The 12,613-nt window shown below is 58.1% G+C and overlaps 1 pseudogene; it reads left to right on the top strand.

The window, feature by feature from the left end:
* Positions 1–11,849, top strand: part of LOC135877823 (voltage-dependent L-type calcium channel subunit alpha-1S-like) — a 94,232-nt pseudogene extending 82,383 nt beyond the window's left edge.
* The last annotated feature ends 764 nt before the right edge of the window (positions 11,850–12,613 follow it).

Below are 12,613 nucleotides of genomic sequence, written 5' to 3'. Positions count from 1 at the left end.
GATGACCCCAAACAGGTCTCAGTGTGTAAGTGAGGGGACCTCATGTTAAGAGGAACAGTCCTGAAACGGAGGAGGCTGGCCCTGCCTAAGGGAGCGCTTGGAGGCTGCCTCCTCGGGGCCTGGCAGTTGGTCTCTGCTGCACACAGCTTGGACTGGGGCCTTGACTGAGCTCTGGGCTTTCAAGGGCTTCCCATGATGGAATCTCAGAGCTGGTGCCCCCACACCACCCTTCCTGCAGCCCTGCTCCTTCCACGAGAGCCCAGGCTCAGTCTCTACTGAGGCAGCGCGCTCTAGAGAAGTAAGCACAGTGGTGAGCAGCAGGACTCCTGGGTTCTTTCCCCGCTCTGCCACTGACTCGTGTAGCCATGGGCAAGTCACTTCCCTCCTGTCTGCCTTGGTTTCTCCACCCATGAAATGGGGACAAAGAGGCAGGGACAAGGGGAAGGTCTGAGGCTCGTGTCGCTCCCTGCCCCCCCTTCTGGCTGATGGAACGAACAGCCCCACGCAAGAGTTTCAAACTGGAGTCCAGTCTCCCTGCATCAGAGGTCCTGGGGGGCATGTCCCGAGCACAGAGGACTCCTCCCCTGGGGAGATGGGGGCATTTCTTTTGTCCAACCTGGAATGCAGCCATGTCTCGGGGTTCCCATGGCCTCCCTGCGGGGTGTAGGATCATCTGTCCCTGGGTATTAAATCCAATTCCAACATGTGCAAGGTGAGATGTGCCAGCCCCCATGGCCCTGCGAGAGGGGCAGAGATGCCGCTGCCCTAGAGAGACACCCCCCACCCCACGGCTCAGCCCGTTAACCCTCCTCCAGCCCCATTGTGTGAAGTCCCCCTTTTCTCCACACCCAGTGCACAGAGCTAGCGCCGTGGGAGAGGCTGCTGAACCAGCAGGCACCAGAGCGCCCCCTTTGGGAAGTAGGCAGGGCAGCCTGGGCTCGGTGAAGGCAGTTGCGGGGCCAGGGCTGAGGGTTCGGGGAAGGAAGCTGGAGCTGCCAGGCCACGGGGCTTTGCTGAGCCTCCTTCTCCCCTTGCCCGGTGAGGAAAAGCTCGCCCTGCCACCAGCAGCCCCGTGAGTGATCTCCCCATCTCTGTCCATCCCACCAGGCCGGTCTGAGAAGCATCGAAGAGGAAGCCGCGCCCGAGATACACCGAGCGATCTCTGGGGACCTGACCGCCGAGGAGGAGCTGGAGAGGGCCATGATGGAGGCAGCGATTGAGGAAGGGATATACAGGGTGAGCACAGTGGGAGGTACCACCCTCTAACCCCACACATACCAGCCCCACCGTCTGTGTCCCATGCAGAGCCTAGCACACTGAGAGGTGACTGCTGCAGACAGGGTAGGGGCCAGCCAGCAGGTGCCAGGGGTGAGTGATGATGCCCGAGATCATAGTCATATTGTCATGGCCGCTTGGTGCCAAACGCTTGGGCAGGACCCAGCTCTGTGTGAGCACGTGAGTTGGCTGGGGGGCACAAAGCCACTAGCACGGGAGATGCCACAGTCCATGGAGATGGGCCTGATCACAGAGGAGAGTGTCAGTCACAGGAAACCACGTCACCGACTGGCTAAGTGGGTCCTGGGTCACCGTCTCCTCTGTTCCCAGGCGTTAGGGTGGGCAAAGTTTTTGGCCCGAGGGCCACATCTGGGTATAGAATTGTATGGCAGGCCCTGAATGCTCACAAAATTGGGGTTGGGGTGCGGGACGAGGTGAGGGCTCTGGCTGAGGGTGCGGGCTCTGGGGTGGGGCCAGAAATGAGGAGTTCAGGGTGTGGGAGGGGGCTCCGGGCTGGGTCGGGGGGGTAGGGTGCAGGGGGTGTTGAGAGCTCCGGCTGGGGGTGTGGGCTCTGGGGTGGGGCTGGGAATGAGGGGCTGGGAATGGGGTGTAGGAGGGTGCTCTGGGCTGGGACCGAGGGGTTCGGAGCGTGGAAGGGGTATCAGGGCTGGGGCAGGGGGTTGGGGCATGGAGCGGGGGCTTAGGGGTGCAGGCTCCAGGCGGCACTTACCTCAAGCGGCTCCCAGAAGCAGCGGCATGTCCCCCCTCTGGCTCCTATGTGGAGGCACGACCAGCCCCATCTGCAGGCGCCGCCCCTGCAGCTCCCATTGGCCGTGGTTCCCGACCAATGGGAGCTGCGGGGGCAGTGCTTGGGGCAGAAGCAGTGTGCAGAGCGGAGTCCCCTGGCTGCCCCTACGCATAGGAGCGGGGACATGCTGCTGCTTCCAGGAGCCGCGTGGAGCGGCCCCTGACCCTGGCTGGAGCGGGGCAAGCCCCAGACCCCGCTCCCCAGCAGGAACTTGAGGGCCGGATTAAAGCGGCTGGTGGGCCAGATCCGGCCTGCAGGCCATAGTCTGCCCACCCCTGTGTTAGGTGGAGCTGTGGGCTGGTGACCTGAGCTCGGGGATCTCTGGGTTCTAATCCCAGCACTGGTGTTATCTCCCTGGCTGTCCCTTCCCCTCCCCTGTACAATGGGGATAATGGTACTGACCCCCCCGGACTGCAGAGCGGGATATTAACCAGTTAACGTGATGGAAGAGTGCTCGTTCCTGGGATGGACTGGCTAGTGTGTATTGGCACCTCTGCCAGGTGTACAACTATGTGCACAGACCGAACACTGCTGACAGAGCTTCCCTCTGCACTCACTATGCTGGGAGCTTCCAATTGGCTGTGGTGTAATGATAACCATGGCAACCCAGGTTGCCAGCAGTCTGTGACAGTGTCCTGCCCAGTCTCACTCCTCAGGGAATCCCTCACATTCAGAGCTGCCTGGGAGTATGGGAGGGTTTATCTGGTAGGAGAGGCAGTGCTGCCTAGTGGATGGGCTGGGACTGGGCTGCAACTCAGGAGACCTGGGTTCTATTCCCAGCTCTGCCATGGACCTACTGGGTAACCTAAGGCAACTCACTTCCCTGCTCTGTGCCTCAGTTTCCCCCACTGTGAAGTGAGGAGCTGACCCCCCTATTTATAAAGTGCTTTGAGAACAGCTCTGTAAGAACTGGGACTGTTACTACTGCTGCCCTGCTGTGCATGATCTTAAATTCAGCCACCATGACTGGCCTTTGCTGGCTCACCATGGGTCCAAACCCATCCGGATCGTCGGGCAGCATGTGCCTCGGGCAGGGAAGCCTCGAGAAGCACCACTGTCAAGGCCCGCTCTGACCTCTCCCCTCTTGGTTCCAGAGGACGGGTGGCTTGTTCGGTCATGTTGACTCCTTCATGGAGCGGAACAGCCCCCTGCAGCCCCACGTGACCAGCCAGAGACCCCTGCAGTTCACCGAAGTGGGGAGTGAAGACTTGGACTCCCCTGTCTTCCTCGATGACTTCCCCCCAGACAGGAACACCAACACCAACAACAGCAACACAGCCACACGGTAATGCTCGGCGGTCGGAGACAGCCCCCCAGGGCGCGTGGCGGCGGGGGCCACAAGGCAATGTGCTGTCTGTATAAACGGCGCAGTCTCCATAAGAGAGGAACCCGACTGCGCGGCTGCTGTGACTTGGGGAGCAGGGGGAAGCTCGGCGCTCGGGGACTGTGAGCCCGGGTGAAGCCGTGGGTGCTTGTGCGTGCGTGCACATGTGAGTGTGCACCCGTGCATATGTTTACTCTTGTGTGGGTCGGGCCAGACACTGGCCACCTTACTCCCCTTTAACCATGGGAGGGTGCAGTTTCTGCCTTCAGGTCTCAGGCAAAAACAGATGCCTGCATTGCCCAGGTCTCATTTACAGAGCATGGCACATGCCTCCCCATGGCCAGGCAGCTTCACCCCTTCACCAGTGGTTCTCAACCTATTTATCATTGTGGCCCACAAAGTGTTACCTGGGCCACAGGCTAAGAACCACAGGGCCCCCCATCTAACCCCCCCACAAACCCCTATGCTCAGTGCCCTCCGCCCACAGACCCCTCCACAGAGTGGGGGCAGAAGCGGAGAATTGGATGTGGGGTGTGGGGCAGGGACCCCAACCTGGACGCTGCTGTGCGGGGACCCCTAACCCCGACCCCCACTGTGTGGGGCTGGGGGGCAGCCAGGACCCTGACTCCAGACCCTGCCAGGACCCCACTGTACAGGGCCCAGCAGCAGCCGTCTGCCTGGACCCTGCCACGTGGTAGCTAGTTGCCTGGTCCCAGGGCCCGCCTTGCGGCCTCTATCACACAGCTGAGCGGGCCGCAGCTGTGTACTAATTGGGCTGCATGCGGCCCGCCTAGGGTGACCAGACAGCAAATGTGAAACATCGGGACGGAGGGTGGGGGGTAATACGAGCCTATATAAGAAAGAGACCCAAAAATCGGGACTGTCCCTATAAAATCGGGACATCTGGTCACCCTACGCGAGCCACGGGTTGAGAACCGCTGTTCTACACTGTGCTTCCCATAGGGCACACGCGGGGTTAAGGAGAATACAGCGCCTCTTAAAAAAAGTGGGAGCACAGTCAGGGCCGGCTCCAGGGTTTTGGCCGCCCCAAGCAGCCAAACAAACAAACAAACAAAAAAGCCGCAATCGCGATCGCAATCTGCGGTGGCAATTCGGCGGGAGGTCCTTCGCTCCGAGCAGGAGTGAGGGACCGTCCGCTGAATTGCCGCCGAACAGCTGGACGTGCCGCCCCTCTCCGAAGTGGCCGCCCCAAGCACCTGCTTGGTAAGCTGGTGCCTGGAGCCGGCCCTGAGCACAGTGCCTTTGAAAGCGACTATCCCAGTACAGCCGGCGCAGATCCTGTTTACACCAGCAGATGTCAGACTAATCCCAGCAACAGGCACGGTGCAGCTGCCAGGCTGTTTTACCCCAGAGGAAGATCTGACCCCAGATTATTGGTGGGGCACTTTAGAGTCTCGAACAGAGCAGAGAGCGATTTAGAGCAGCAGCGAGCAGAGCCGCTCTGACACCGGGGGCGGCTCAGCCCCACTGCGAATCGGGCCGCGTGATTTCAGGCGCCCAGGCTAAAGCTCTGGTCACAGACTAGTTCTGTGCGCAGATGTACAGCTTTTGTGAAGCCCCGGACAGCTGTAGGTGCAATGAATGGCGCCTGCTGGCAGACTGCCCCTCCAAGGCTGCCCCTGTGACTGTTATCCATATGGACGCTGCAAGGACCTTGGGCTGGCCCCAGGGCTGGCATAAGCAGCGTGACTCCTTTGGCCTGAGCCCAGTTGTGCCCATCTGCATGTGGCTTTCGGTTTCCCAAACACTTCTTCGCTCCCTCTGGCCCTGGCGGTGATGTTCTGTAGTTAGACAGCTCCAGAGAGTGCAGAAAAGACACAGCCACCGCCCAGAGCGCTTGTAATTGAAGCATGACATGCCCCTGGCAGGGTCATCAGCAGGGGTTGGTTGAGGAGGCGAACCTCGGATCTGAACGCATCAGCTGCTACCGCTTTAAGGCCTGTAGCTCAGCAGCAGCAGACCCAGGAATATCTTTGCATGGTCCAGCCAGCAGGGGGCGATAGACTGCAGCGTTGTGCTAGCCCGGGGCCCGGACACCTGGACAAAACAACACAGGAGGGACAGAAACAGGAGGGCGGCGAAATGGGGGGACAAGGGTTACCCCACAAACATAACTAGGTTGCCCTCATGAGTCCTTCCGCTATCCGTCCTGGTGGGTGCTCCACCGTAGGATGTGTGCGCCCTGGACTGGAGCCTGCGACGTCGTGCTGGTGGGCCTGCGCCGGCTCCGAGCGACGGGATACAGGGAGGCGAGAGCCCACCGCCACTCAGTTCCTTCTCAGCCGCCTGTGGCTCGAGACCGAGTTTTCGGCGGGTAGCTGTGTTCTGCTTCCCGCCTTTCTCTCACCTCGGGAAAGACTTTTCTCGCGTATTTTCGTTTCTCATTTGTTTTCCTGCCCTATATTTTATTTTCATTTGTATTTCATCTGGCACGTTTCTGTGCTCTGGGAGAGGGGGTTCCCCATCTACTCCTGCACCTTTCTTTGTGCCGATCAATCTGTTGTGCCTAACACCCCAGGGGCTAAGCCCTTCCAGACTTGCCACAGGTCTTTTCCCCACAGTGACGGACATTGGAGTTACCTACGGTGTTTGGGGAACTCCCCCATCCCCTCAAAGTGTGTGATCTGTCTGGGGTTTGGGGGCAGGCCCCAAAATGACAGGGAGACGAGACTAGCAGTCCTGTTAATGGGACATGCTCTAGCTCTGGAGAGGTCCGCTTCCCCCCAGGCATTAGCACTGGCTCCTTCAGGCATCAGCCCAGCCTCAGCTGGGACCACGGAGACAAAGCCTTTGAAGAGGAGAAAGCAATCCTTCCCATCCAGAGACAGGGAGAAAAGGGGTAGGTCACCTCATAAGACCCACTCTCAGGAGCCCTCGTGTCCATTAAGGGTTACCGTAGAGGCTCCGACTGAGTCCGGTATCGAGGTGTCGGTACCATGTACCTGATCCTCCGTGGCACCATGATCCGCATGGGGCTACCGCACATCCCTTGGCATCGGCTTCTGACCCCAGCTCTGAAGTGATACAGGACCCTGCATCCGCCTCAGTACTGCAGCAGTCTCCATCTCAAGGTCCACATTTTCACCTCTGGCTGTCAGCGGCTGTCAGCGCCCTCCAGCTCCTTCCAGGTTTCAGTTATCTGAAGATCTCATCATTTCGGATGAGCCTGATGCCATTGCTATGGGATCCGTCAGAGCCTCCTCACCGGTACAGCCCAGGCACCTGCAGGCCAAAACCCACCCAAGCCTCCAGCAGTCAGCATCCGCCACATTACCTGAGCCATCACGTAGCCTCTCAGGTCTCGGTACAGGAATCCTTCCTGGTGCCATACCATCCGGCTGCCAAGGGTCCCTGTACCAAGGAGGACCCTAGAGAACCCGCCAGGTCTCACAGACCCAGAGACGATAACTGTCATTGGGGACACTCTCCCTGTTCCTCCCCCCCATCAATGGGAGTCCTGGGGGCCATTTTGGTGACCAGTTCCACAGGATGCCAAGAAGAGATTACAGGCACCCACTGGTCCCATGCCATCCATGGCAAGCAGCTGTCTCTCTCCCAGTACCATGCACGTCTTCGGTACCGGACAATACACAGCAGGAGTCAGAGCCTCCACCTGAGGAGGTCTCACCTCCTTCAGCTGAGTCCTCTTCATCTGTGGCCGAGGCGGTAACGCCACCCCAGCCCTCCTCTGCTGATGAGTTCGAAACATTCCAGGAACTCATGAAGAGGCTGGCAGACTCTCTCCAAATCCCGCTAGAGGAAGTCCAGGAGTCATAACATTCTTTGGTGAATATCAATCCCCAAGGAAAGATTGCTCCGCCCGTTAATGAGGCATTGCTATCCCCAGCACAATTCCACCCACCTGAGAGAGATCTGATAAGAAGTACTACATCCCACCAAAGGGGAGGGAGCACTTCTTTTCCCACCCTCACACTAATTCCTTAGCAGCCAATGAAAGGAGCCGTCAGACTCGATCTAGACCCTCTCCAATAGACAATGAATCCAAGAGACTGGACGTATGGGGCAGAAAGCAACTCACCAGCTGCTCTTCAATTCCGTAGTGGCAATTTCGGGCCTGGGTGGTGAAATGGGACTTTACCACATACTCAGAACGTACACACTTCATTGAACATCTGCCACAAGACCAAAGAGACCGGTTTCAGTCCAGTGTTGTGGAGGTCCCATCCTTCCTCCTCCTGGGGCCAATCAAGCTGGTTCCAACAGCATCCATCAGGAAAGGATTCTATTCCAACTACTTCCTAGTTCCCGCGAGAGACGGAGGCGGGAGGCCGATTCTTGACCTCAGAAACTTGAGCAACTAAGTTCTAGCACAACAGTTCAGCATGGTGACACTCGCTCCCATTCTCCCATTGTTGGATCCAGGACACGGGCTCGTCGCCCACGACCTACAGGACGCCCATCACCACAAGTGTTTGCTTTGCTTTGTAATTGGACCACGATCAACATCAAGTTCTCCCCTCCGGACTCTCCACGGTGCCGAGGGTGTTTACGAAGTTCCTCTTGGCAGTAGTAGCTGGTCTCTGTCAATGGGGGATCTTGGTATTCCCATATTTGGACACCTGGTTGATCAGGGGTTGATCACTCCAAGAGGTCCAACCAGCCATGGCCAAGGCGTTAACTAGGACTTCGCATCAATCACAAAAAATTGATACTAACTCCAGTGTAAAGGATAAACTGCATAGGAGCCACTCGAGCCCACAACAGCAAGAGCCTATCTATTCTGGGAGACATCTTCCACCCTACCTGGCCTAATCTTGGTGCTACAGTTCAGCCCATAAACAATCATGAGGGCTCGTCTTCCACTCTTGGGACATACATCCTCCTGCACGTTCATGACTTCCTATGTGAGACTCCATCTCAGATGTCTCCAGGATGTGGTTTAGAACAGTAAATATCCCAGACAGACACCACCTGTCCAAAGGGGTCACGGTGCCTCAGAAGGTGTTGGATTCCCTTACATGACAGAAAGACCCACATAAGGTCGGTGTGGGAACCCCATTCTTGCATCGCACACCATCAAAGATCCTCATGACAGATACGTCCTCTCTGAACCCCAGGGCCTGGCTCCCGAACGGTTCTCTCGACCATGGAGCTAACTCATTTGGCTGCAATTCAGTCAGTTCGTTTGGCAGATGGCCCAGTGGCAAGACTTATCTCCGGAATGGAAACACTTTCACTCTTGATGCTCTCTTTCTTCTTCCCAAGCCCTAGAAGTTTCCCTTTCCAAAATACTTGACCGCCAGCTGGAATTAAAGATACAGGGTCTCTCCGTGAGCTTTGTTAGAGTGCAGGTGGCTGCTCTCACAGTTTTCCAGTCACCCATCCAGGGCTTCTCGGTTTTTGCCCACCCTGTCACAGCCAGATTCCTCCAGGCTCTATACAATTGGTTTCCTCCTGTTTGGGACCCAGTGGGACCTCAACCTGCTTCTTAATGCTCCAAGGAAAGTCTCCTTTGAACCAACGACCACCTGCTCTCTCCTCCATAGCGCCTTCAAAATTTCATTCCTGGGCGCCATTACTTCAGCAAGACGAATTGGAGAGCGGGGGGCACTCCTGGCTGACACACCATATCCCACCCTTTCATAGGGACAAGGTTCTACTGTGTCCCCAGCCCTATTTTCTTCCTAAGGTCTCCTTGGAAGATCACATTAACCAGGAGATTCGCCTGCCAGTGTTCTACCCACATCCTCAGGCCTCCAGAGAGGTCTCAAGCCTTCATTCGCTGGATGTTCGATGGGCCCTTGCCTTCTCTGTGGACAGGACTAGGTCCTTGAGGGCCTCTCCCAGGCTACTTGTGTTGCTAACAGAATGAATGAAGGGCCAACCTGTTCCTAGTCCATACAGGGGTTGTCTGTGTGTTGCAGGTTGTATTTTAACCTGTTATGACAGAATGGGGGTGCGTCCCCCCCCCGCCCCCCATGGTGACAGCACATTCCACTGGAACTCAGTCCACATCCAGTACGTTCCCATAGCAGAAATCTGCAGGACTGCGACTGGTCTTCTGCCAGCCCTGTGCCAAGCATTGCCATGTCCCCTGCTTCCAGAGAGGACGCTGCCTTTGGTGATATCGTTCTCCGAACAGTCCTTGACTCACCTCTGTGGCATGCCCCTCCTCTCTGAGTTACTGCTCTGGAGTGCCCTGCAGTGGGGCGCCACAGGGACATACGCTCGACGAAGAAGGGACGGTGACTTACCTTACATAACTTGAGTTCTTCGAGATGCTTTGTTCCTATGGGTGCTCCACCTTCCCGGCCTCCTTCCCCTCCGCTGCAGATACGTCGCCCCGTTTCCCTCCTTCAGAGTACAAGGTGTGACTCTGTGCAGGCCTGCCAGCACGACTGCCGTCTCCGCATGCACATCCTGTGGTGGAGCACCCATCGGGCCAGAACATCTCAAAGAACCCAGGTTTCAGAGGGGTAGCCATGTTAGTCTGTGTTCACCCCTGTTGATATTCACCCCTTCTTGTCCTCTGTTGGGAATGGGCCACATTCACCCTAATTGAATTGGCCTCGTTAGCACTGACCCCCCACTTGGTAAGGCAACTCCCATCTTTTCATGTGCTGTATATTTATACCTGCCTACTTTTTTTCACTTCATGCATCTGATGAAGTGGGTTCTAGCCCATGAAAGCTTATGCCCAAATAAATTTGTTAGTCTCTAAGGTGCCAAAAGAACCCAGGGTAAGTCACCTCTCCTTCTTCACACTTAGTGATGCTGTCCTGTCTGTCCCCATTCACCTCATCTATCTATCTATCTATCTATCTATCCCGAGACAGACCCTTCCATCATGTATCCAGCCATCTGTCCATCTTACACATCCATCCATCCAGTACCTAGAGTGTCTGTCTGTCCAGTCATTGGTTCTCTCTCTAATACAAGTGGTGTTTGTGCTGTTTTTATTAATATGATTGGGTGGGGGGTGATTATGGCGGGGAGGAGATGAGCCCAGAGGTGCTGAAGAAGAGGAGGGAGGGTAGAGGAGGGAGGGGAGGAGACCAGAGGTGCTGAAGAATCGGAGGGAGGATAGAGGAGGGAGGGGAGGAGACCAGAGGTGCTAAAGAAGGGGATGGAGGGTAAAGGAGGGAGGGGATGAGACCAGAGGTGCTGAAGAAGGGGATGGAGGGTAGAGGAGGGAGGGGAGGAGACCAGAAGTGCTGAAGAAGGGGATGGAGGGTAGAGGAGGGAGGGGATGAGACCAGGGGTGCTGAAGAAGGGGATGGAGGATAGAGGAGGGAGGGGATGAGGCCAGAGGTGCTGAAGAAGAGGCTGGAGGGTAGAGGAGGCAGGGGATGAGGCCAGAGGTGCTGAAGAAGAGGATGGGGGGTAGAAGAGGGAGGGGAGGACACCAGAGGTGCTGAAGAAGAGCATGGAGGGTAGAGGAGGGAGGGGAGGAGGCCAGAGGTGCTGAAGAAGGGGAGGGAGGGTAGAGGAGGGAGGGGATGAGACCAGGGGTGCTGAAGAAGGGGATGGAGGGTAGAGGAGGGAGGGGATGAGGCCAGAGGTGCTGAAGAAGAGGATGGAGGGTAGAGGAGGGAGGGGATGAGGCCAGAGGTGCTGAAGAAGAGGATGGAGGGTAGAGGAGGGAGGGGAGGAGCCCAGAGGTGCTGAAGAAGGGGATGGAGGGTAGAGGAGGGAGGGGATGAGGCCAGAGGTGCTGAAGAAGAGGAGGGAGGGTAGAGGAGGGAGGGGATGAGGCCAGAGGTGCTGAAGAAGAGGATGGAGGGTAGAGGAGGGAGGGGATGAGGCCAGAGGTGCTGAAGAAGAGAAGGGAGGGTAGAGGAGGGAGGGGATGAGGCCAGAGCTGCTGAAGAAGAGGAGGGAGGGTAGAGGAGGGAGGGGAGGAGCCCAGAGGTGCTGAAGAAGAGGATGCGGGGTAGAGGAGGGAGCTGTGGTGGACAGAGGGTCCAGGGTCCCAGGGCTGGGATAGCAGGGGGTTGCAGGTCGGGACTGCGAGGCACCGGTGGAGCTGGGGGGAGCCCAGGGCTGGGATAGCAGGGGCTGTGGGTCGGGATTGAGGCGCACCGGCAGAGCTGCATATGGGGAATTTGCCGAGCATCTGCTCACACTTTGCTCTAGGCCCGGTTCACTCCCGAGTGTGAACATTCCCAGCTCCACGGGTTTGTGCTAAGCTGGGAAGCGCAGGCATCAGCTGCACAGAGCCCAGAGGTCGTTTCTCCACAGCCCGAGCAGCCAGGCTATGCTGATCCCTTTCTTCTGCTGCAGGCTCTGCTCTCCAGGGGCCTGGGCGCTCTGGCCCGCGACCCATCCTTTGTGACGGCCATGAGAGCCGAGGTGGCTGCCACCTGCCAGCTGGAGATGGTGCTGATGGAAGAGGCCGTGGCCGAGCTGCTGAGGGGAAGGGAAAGCCCGGAGGGAGCAGAGGCCGGTTCCACCCACTGACACGCCTTGGCCACGTCCCTGCATAGCTCCCCTGGGCCCGGCACGCCTGGCTCCCAGAGGCCATCTCCAGCCCCTGCCTGTGAGACGCTGCCGGGGATCCCCCTCGCCAACGGTGCCAGCCGGGAGGTGCTGCCCGTTTGTGGGCTTTGAGAGGGTTACCATGGAAACACAGCGCCATCTCCTCCCACGCACAGCCTTGACTGGTTGCTCTCTGCCCCGGGCCAGGCAGATGGGAGCCAGAGGAGGACTCGCCGGGCTGTTTGGGGAGGAGCGGTGAGGGCCTGAACTCCGGGGGCATTTCCTACAGGGGTGTCTGGTGCTGTGGGGGCAAGGTGCGCCCCCTGCCCTCTCAAGAGCTGTAACGTGTGCGCTGGACGGGTCATTAAATCCCTGGCACTGCGATCGCGCTGCTCCGCTCTGTCCTTCAGTGCTCTGGTCTTCGATCAGAGGGGGACCAGCGGAGACCCTTGGGGGCCTGCTTTCCAGCAGTGCGGAGCACCCGCAGCTCCAGCCAACGCCAGCGGGACCCGTGGGTGCCCGTCCCTCTGAACACCAGCCCCCCAGGTGTCTCCAGTCAGGCCTGCCGAATGAGCGGCCACTTTCCAACTGTGGGGCTGAACATACATAGCCAGAGCCGGCCCTTGCCATCTAGACAAGGCACCTGCTACAGATGGGGGACGAGGCCCAGCGAGGGGAAGGGGGAGATTCTCACTATTTATCTCGCTCCCTGTGACGTGCCGGGAGGCCTCGCCTCTCATTGTCAC

The sequence above is a fragment of the Emys orbicularis genome, chromosome 4, assembly GCF_028017835.1.
Source record: "Emys orbicularis isolate rEmyOrb1 chromosome 4, rEmyOrb1.hap1, whole genome shotgun sequence".
NCBI lineage: Eukaryota > Metazoa > Chordata > Testudines > Emydidae > Emys > Emys orbicularis.
The sequence above is the reverse complement of the archived record's forward strand: the minus strand, read 5'-3'. Positions and strand labels throughout refer to the sequence as shown.